The sequence below is a fragment of the Stegostoma tigrinum genome, chromosome 21, assembly GCF_030684315.1.
Source record: "Stegostoma tigrinum isolate sSteTig4 chromosome 21, sSteTig4.hap1, whole genome shotgun sequence".
NCBI classification, from domain to species: domain Eukaryota; kingdom Metazoa; phylum Chordata; class Chondrichthyes; order Orectolobiformes; family Stegostomatidae; genus Stegostoma; species Stegostoma tigrinum.
In genome coordinates, this window is record NC_081374.1 from 15772491 (window position 1) to 15779941 (window position 7451).

General features: G+C 43.3%; 1 long non-coding RNA gene across 1 annotated transcript in view; it reads left to right on the plus strand.

The window, feature by feature from the left end:
* LOC132210800 (uncharacterized) overlaps positions 1-6974 on the plus strand; it is a 158307-nt gene extending 151333 nt beyond the window's left edge. The window contains exon 4 of the long non-coding RNA XR_009446988.1: positions 6613-6974. This is a non-coding gene — a long non-coding RNA (uncharacterized LOC132210800). The remainder of the gene's footprint in view (positions 1-6612) is intronic.
* Positions 6975-7451: the final 477 nt, after the last annotated feature.

Consider the following 7451-nt stretch of genomic DNA (forward strand, 5'->3'; position numbering starts at 1 on the left):
GGAAGTTCACAATATCTCATCAAAATTATCATTTCTTTTCGTCTTGCAATTCATATTCGACTGTGGAAATTATCCTTGTAAAGACTGGCTATTTAAATCCTTTAGTTATGGAGCACAGCAATTTATTCTAGCTAGTAAAATATCTGTTGCGGCCTGTTTATTTTGTTCAGGTAAGTAATTTAAGTCCAGGCAAATAATTAAAGTTTTCCTGGCTGTAATTGTTTTTGCTCATGTTTATTCATGCATTGCATACTGGAGCCAAAGCTGAAGAGGTGACAATTTTTGCAAGAAGTCCTAAAACGCAGTGGTATTGTCAAGATATAAAATATAATGTGTGATACATGATTGGACCCTTAATGTTGTGATCTCATTCCTAACTTGAAAATGAATGCAACCTAGTCCAGTTTTGTCCTGCTTTGTCTCAAACCATGCACTTTTGCAATTTTGTGTCAGTGATCTCAGCCTACTCGGGGACTCACGAGTCAATGAAGGAATAGTAGAAATAAAAACAAAAAATTGGCAAAGAAGGGAAGGGGGCAGAATAGAAAAGTACTCGTGGTAGGGGACTCGATAGTTAGGGGAATCGACAGGAGATTTTGTGGTCAGGATCGGGATTCCCAGAAGGTATGTTGCCTCCCTGGTGCCAGGGTCTGGGACGTCTCCGATCGGGTGTATAAGGTTCTAAAAGGGAAGGGCGAACAGCCAGAAATTGTGTTACATATTGGCACTAATGATATAGCCAGCAAAAGGATTGAGGATATAAAAAGTGATTTAAGGGAGTTAGGATGGAAGCTGCAAAGCAGGACGAACAGAGCAGTGTTCTCTAGTTTACTACCGGTGCCACGAGATAGCGAGGTGAGGAACAGGGAGCGGGCGCAGCTTAACACGTGGCTGCGCAGCTGGTGTAGGAGGGAGGGCTTCAGATTTGTAGATAATTGGGATGCCTTCTGGGGAAGGTGGGACCTGTACAAGAAGGACGGGTTGCATCTGAACTGGAAGGGGACCAATGTCCTGGGTGGAAGGTTTGCTCGAGTAGTTTGAGAGGGTTTAAACTAGTATGGCAGGGGCGTGGGAACCTGAGCTGTATGCCGGAGGTGAGAGTTGATGCAGGTGAGGCAGTAGCAAGAGGTAGACCAGCTAGTGGGAAGGATTTTCCTGGGAAGGAACCAAGGGATCAGTTAAAGTGTGTTTGCTTTAATGCAAGGAGTATCAGGAATAAAAGTGATGAACTTAGAGCATGGATCAGTACCAGGTGCTATGATGTTGTGGCCATAACAGAGACATGGGTTTCTCAGGGGCAGGAATGGTTGCTGGATGTTCCAGGGTTTAGAGCATTTAAAAAGAATAGGGAGGGGGGAAAAAGAGGAGGGGGTGTAGCACTACTAATCAGAGAGGGTATCACAGCTACAGAAGCTTCCTTTGTCGAGGAAGATCTGCCTACCGAGTCAGTATGGGTGGAAATTAGGAACAGCAAGGGAGTAGTCACCTCGTTAGGGGTTTACTACAGGCCCCCCAATAGCAGCAGGGAGATTGAAGAAATATGTGGACGCAGTAGGGTTGTTGTAATGGGTGACTTTAACTTTCTCAATATTGATTGGAACCTCCTTCGAGCAGAAGATTTGAATGGAGCTGTTCTTGTAAGGTGTGTTCAGGAGGGTTTCCTAACTCAGTACATTGACAGGCCGACGAGGGGAGAGGCCATTCTAGACTTGGTGCTCGGAAACGAGGCAGGTATCAGATCTTGTGGTGGGAGAGCATTTTGGTGATACTGACCATAACTGCCTCACATTCTACATAGCTATGGAGAAGGAGAGGATTAGGCAAAATGGGAGGATATTTAATTGGGGAAGAGGAAACTATGATGCGATTAGACATGAGTTAGGAAGCATGGACTGGGAGCAATTGTTCCATGGCAAAGGCACTACAGACATGTGGAGACTGTTTAAGGAACAGTTGTTGCGAGTGATGAGTAAATATGTCCCTCTGAGACAGGCAAGAAGGGGTAAGATAAAGGGACCTTGGATGACGAGAGCGGTGGAGCTTCTCGTCAAAAGGAAGAAGGTAGCTCACATAAGGTGGAGGAAGCTAGGGTCAAGCTCAGCTCTAGAGGATTACAGGCAGGCGAGGAAGGAGCTCAAAAATGGTCTGAGGAGAGCCAGGAGGGGGCACGAGAAAGGCTTGGCAGAACGGATTAGGGAGAACACATGGGCATTTTACACTTATGTGAGGAATAAGAGAATGGTCAAAGAAAGAGTAGGGCCGATCAGGGATAGCATAGGGAACTTGTGTGTGGAGTCTGAGGAGGTAGGGGAAGCCCTGAATGAGTTTTTTGCTTCTGTCTTTACGAAAGAAACAAACTTTGTAGTGAATGAAACCTTTGAAGAGCAGGTGTCCATGCTGGTATGGATAGAGATAGAGGAAACTCATGTGCTGAAAATTTTGTCAAACATTAAGATTGACAAGTCGCCAGGCCCCAACCAGATTTTCCCTCGGCTGCTTTGGGAAACGAGAAATGCAATTGCTTCGCCACTTGCGAAGATCTTTGCATCCTTGCTCTCCACTGGAGTCGTACCTAAGGACTGGAGAGAGGCAAACGTAATTCCTCTCTTCAAGAAAGGAAATAGGGAAATCCCCGGCAATTACAGACCAGTAAGTCTCACGTCTGTCGTCTGCAAGGGGTTAGAAACGATTCTGAGGGATAGGATTTATGACCATCTGGAAGAGCATGGCTTGATTAAATGCAGTCAACACGGCTTTGTGAGGGGCAGGTCATGCCTCATAAACCTTATCGAGTTCTCTGAGGATGTGACTAGAAAAGTTGATGAGGGTCGAGCTGTGGATGTGGTGTATATGGACTTCAGCAAGGCATTTGCTAAGGTTCCCCATTGCAGGCTCATTCAGAAGGTCAGGAGGAATGGGATACAGGGGAACTTAGCTGCCTGGATACAGAATTGGCTGGCCAACAGAAGACAGCGAATGGTAGTAGAAGAAAAATATTCTGCCTGGAAGTCAGTGGTGAGTAGTGTTCCACAGGGCTCTGTCCTTGGGCCTCTACTGTTTGTAATTTTTATTAATGACTTGGATGAGGGGATTGAAGGATGGGTCAGCAAGTTTGCAGACGACACGAAGGTTGGCGGTGTCGTTGACAGTATAGAGGGCTGTTGTAGGCTGCAGCGGGACATTGACAAGATGCAGAGATGGGCTGAGAGGTGGCAGATGGAGTTCAACCTGGATAAATGCGAGGTGATGTATTTTGGAAGGTCGAATTTGAAAGCTGAGTACAGGATTAAGGATAGGATTCTTGGCAGTGTGGAGTAACAGAGGGATCTTGGTGTGCAGATACATAGATCCCTTAAAATGGCCACCCAAGTGTACAGGGTTGTTAAGAAAGCATATGGTGTTTTGGCTTTCATTAGCAGGGGGATTGAGTTTAAGAGTCATGAGATCTTGTTGCAGCTCTATAAAACTTTGGTTAGACCGCACTTGGAATACTGTGTCCAGTTCTGGTCGCCCTATTATAGGAAAGATGTGGATGCTTTGGAGAGGGTTCAGAGGAGGTTTACCAGGATGCTGCCTGGACTGGAGGGCTTATCTTATGAAGAGAAGTTGACCTAGCTCGGACTTTTTTCATTGGAGAAAAGGAGGAGGAGAGGGAACCTAATTGAGGTATACAAGGTAATGAGATGCATAGATAGAGTTGATAGCCAGAGACTATTTCCCAGGGCAGAAATGGCTAACATAAGGGGTCATAGTTTTCAGCTGGTTGGAGGAAAGTATAGAGGGGATGTCAGAGGCGGGTTCTTTACGCAGAGAGTTGTGAGAGCATGGAATGCGTTGCCGGCGGCAGTTGTGGAAGCAAGGTCATTGGGGACATTTAAGAGACTGCTGGACATGCATATGGTCACAGAAATTTGAGGGTGCATACATGAGGATCAATGGTTGGCACAACATCGTGGGCTGAAGGGCCTGTTCTGTGCTGTACTGTTCTATGTTCTATGTTCTATATTCAGCAGGTCTGGCAGCATCTGTAGAAAGAAAGCAGAGTCAATGTTTCTTTTCAGGAACCCTTCTTCTGATCACTGTTTCTCAAACTTTCCTAGCCATTCCAAAAATAAGTTGGTGGGGACCTGTTTCTGCGGGTAGAAACATTTCCTACAGCATGACTTAGATGTGGGTGGGACTTCTGCCTCCCAGTGGAAGGAAATCCTACCCATACATCAGCTGCCAATCAAATTGGCCATCAGCTTTAGCAGTGCCAGACTTGATGGGCTGAATGGCCTTACTTCCACTCCTATGTCTTATGGTCTTATGGTCTATCTCACTAAAGGATGTTGCTGGGGCTGCAAGAGGGTATTGGATCCCAGAGTGAGGTAGGTGTGGATACTGAGTAGGGAGGGATGGGGCTTATAGGGGTGGAGTGGCTTTTGGAGTCCCGGCAATGAAGCAACAAAGCGGGTGAGGAATGTGTCCCTGATGTACATAGGTCAGCGCCTCCCAGCAACCTCGACCAAAGGAAATACTCCCTCCTTCCATCCGCTTTTAAGTATTTATCCTTTCTTTAAAAGAAAGCATTGCCACTCCTACCCCTCCATGTGTCCACATCAACAATTCCACTGAATGTCGCAATGTAACAATTGGGTAAACTAACATATTAATAAAGTCAGTTAGCCATTAGTTATTTATGTCAAATGACAGCAAAGCAGCTGACTTTGGAGCCTGCCTCAATATCATAACGGGAATCGGTCAGGTATGGGAAGGCAGACAGTGTATTAATCACTATTCATGTTTTACATGCCCTGCCACTGAAAATAGGCCAGTCATAAGATGATAAAATATGACCCATTAACACCTCCTCAACTGATGAAGTAATACTGAGCAACCCTAGGAATCCCCCTCTGCTCACTCATACATATTAGTTTCACCCCTAAAATAAGCGACACTTCCATAACTGAGCTTAGGGCACTGATCCAGAAGAATATGCTCTTGAATGTTGGCAGGAGGAATAGATTCTAATTTGCAAGGAGGTGATAGAGGGAGAGCAAAACCCAAGACAATGGTCTAGAGAATAGGGAAGTAGCCCTTCCACCGATTCACCTTTACAGTAACAAAGCAGACCATTGCAAGAGAACCCTCTCAGCTGATTCCCAATGTTTTATAACAGGGTGGGTGGTACTTAAAACAAAATAATGGGTTGTAAGTTTTCAGCTGTTGAATAACAAAACACAATACTCAAGGCAGCTTAAAATAGTGTATCTCTGTATTTATATAGCGCCTTTTATGTCGGAATAAAATGCTGCCAATGTAATAAAGAATTTCAGCATGGGTGGTTTATGCATCGATCAAAGGGTGGTCTTAGGAAGTCTTGGCTGCAAGTTGTTAAGGAGCTGGGATCAGACAGAATGCATTGAATGATGTTGACAGAGGAAGGGTGAAAATTGTAAAGATTCTAGCCATAATCTTCTGGTCCTGCTGAAAGCTACAAGGCCAGTGTCAGACAACTGAAGAATTGGAAATGTTGCAGCTTTATTTGAAGTGAGTATAAAGATACACAGCAGGTATGAGCTCATCAGCTTGGCCTCAAGAACAAGGGGCCACCGTCTATGATTATGAGGTAACCCATTTAGGACTGCGGTGAAGAGAATTTTCTTTCCCCAGAGAGTGGCATGCCTGTGGATTCTCTGCCATGGAAAGTAGCTGAGGGCAAAACATTGAATATTTCTGAGGAGTTTGATGTCATTCTTAGGGCTAAGGGGATCAAAGAATATGGGTAGAAAGTGGGAACAGGATACTGAGTTGAAATACAGTCTTAATTATCATGAATGCCATAGCAGTTAGAAGGGGCTGAATAGGTTAATCCTGCTCTTGTTATCTATGTTTTAGCAACAAACATGGTGCTAATCCTATTGTTAACTGCATGCCTTTAAAATAAATACTTTTAAAACATTTCACTTCAATTGCCAAGGCTCCATTGTTTCCTATTTTTCTATTCTAAATCATATTTTAACTTTTTCAATTTTGTCATTGCACATCCTAATTTTACTTTGTGCCACATGTGTATAATTTGAAATATTTTTGCATGTTATGGTTTTGCATTTGAGGTATATGATAACGTGAAAGTTTTTCTTTCTCTATCATGTGGCTTGTGGTCTAATCAAGATTAGCACTAGCCAAGAGTAACCTATGAAAGAATACACCAAGTTCACTCACATTTAATCACTATTATTTAAATCCAGAAGTGTTTTTGCTTCTTTGCAACTCATACTAGTTTGACAATGAATAGAAATTCCTTTGGCATGCTGCTGAAGTTACTGACTAATAATCTAGAGGCCTGGATGATGATCCACAGAAAAGAAATCAAAATCTTCCATTTCATCTTCACCTGGTGTGACCTATGCACGAAACCAGATCCATGGAATTGTGATTCACTATTAACTGCATGCTATTCGAACCTGGTATGAACAAGGTGACTGAACCCTACTTCCTCCAGGACATAATGGGCTCTAAATGGTGGCCTTGCTGGTAACACTCATGTCCTGTGCATGGAAAGCATCTTCAGCTGTAATTTATAGTGAAGCTTAATTTTACCTTGTAAAATTTCTTCTTTGCTTTTAGGCAAAAGGAAGTGTTGACTTGGGAGACAGAAAGGGAATGACAGGCACTGGTAGACAAATCGTGCAATGTGAACTGGAGCACTGCTGAACCAGATGATGTGAACTGCATGACACTGGATTTCATTTGGCTGTATGTTAAAGGAGAATCACATGTCAGTGACCTATCCGAAACATTTTCTGCAACGTGCAATGCACTTCAATCTCATTCATTGTCACTGGAATTTTCCAGCAAGTCGTTATATCACATTTCACTATTAATCATTAATTCACGAACAAGCAAAACCTGTGTTTAAAGGTTACTGATTGTTGTTTATAACTGTTCCTTTTTCCATGCCACAGGTCTGGAATATTTTATTGTTGTTAGCTTCACTACTGGCAAGTCATGTAAGTCAATGCTTGTAATTAAATGGATGTTTGAGGACCCATGGCTTCTGCAGCTATGATATAAGCAGAATTCACGTCAGCCAGTCTTGTTGTAAAAACTGAAAATAGAAGAGGCTTAACACTTTATGCGACTAGCACCTTTCTTGTAATCAACATTATGGCTGCCTTTTAAACATAAGAGCCGAATTAGGCTATTTGGCTCACTGAGTCTCTTCTACCATTTGATCATGACTGATATGTTTCTCAACCCTATTTTCCTGCTTTTGTCTCATAAAAACCCTAGATCCCCTTATCCATTGAAGAAACTATCTATCTCTGTCTTACACATAGAACATAGAACAGTACAGCACAGTACAGGGCCTTTGGCCCACGATGTTGTGCCAAACTTTTATCCTAAACCTAATGTCTGTCTAAACTCTACCCTTACCTTATACTATCATCCATACGCCTATCGAA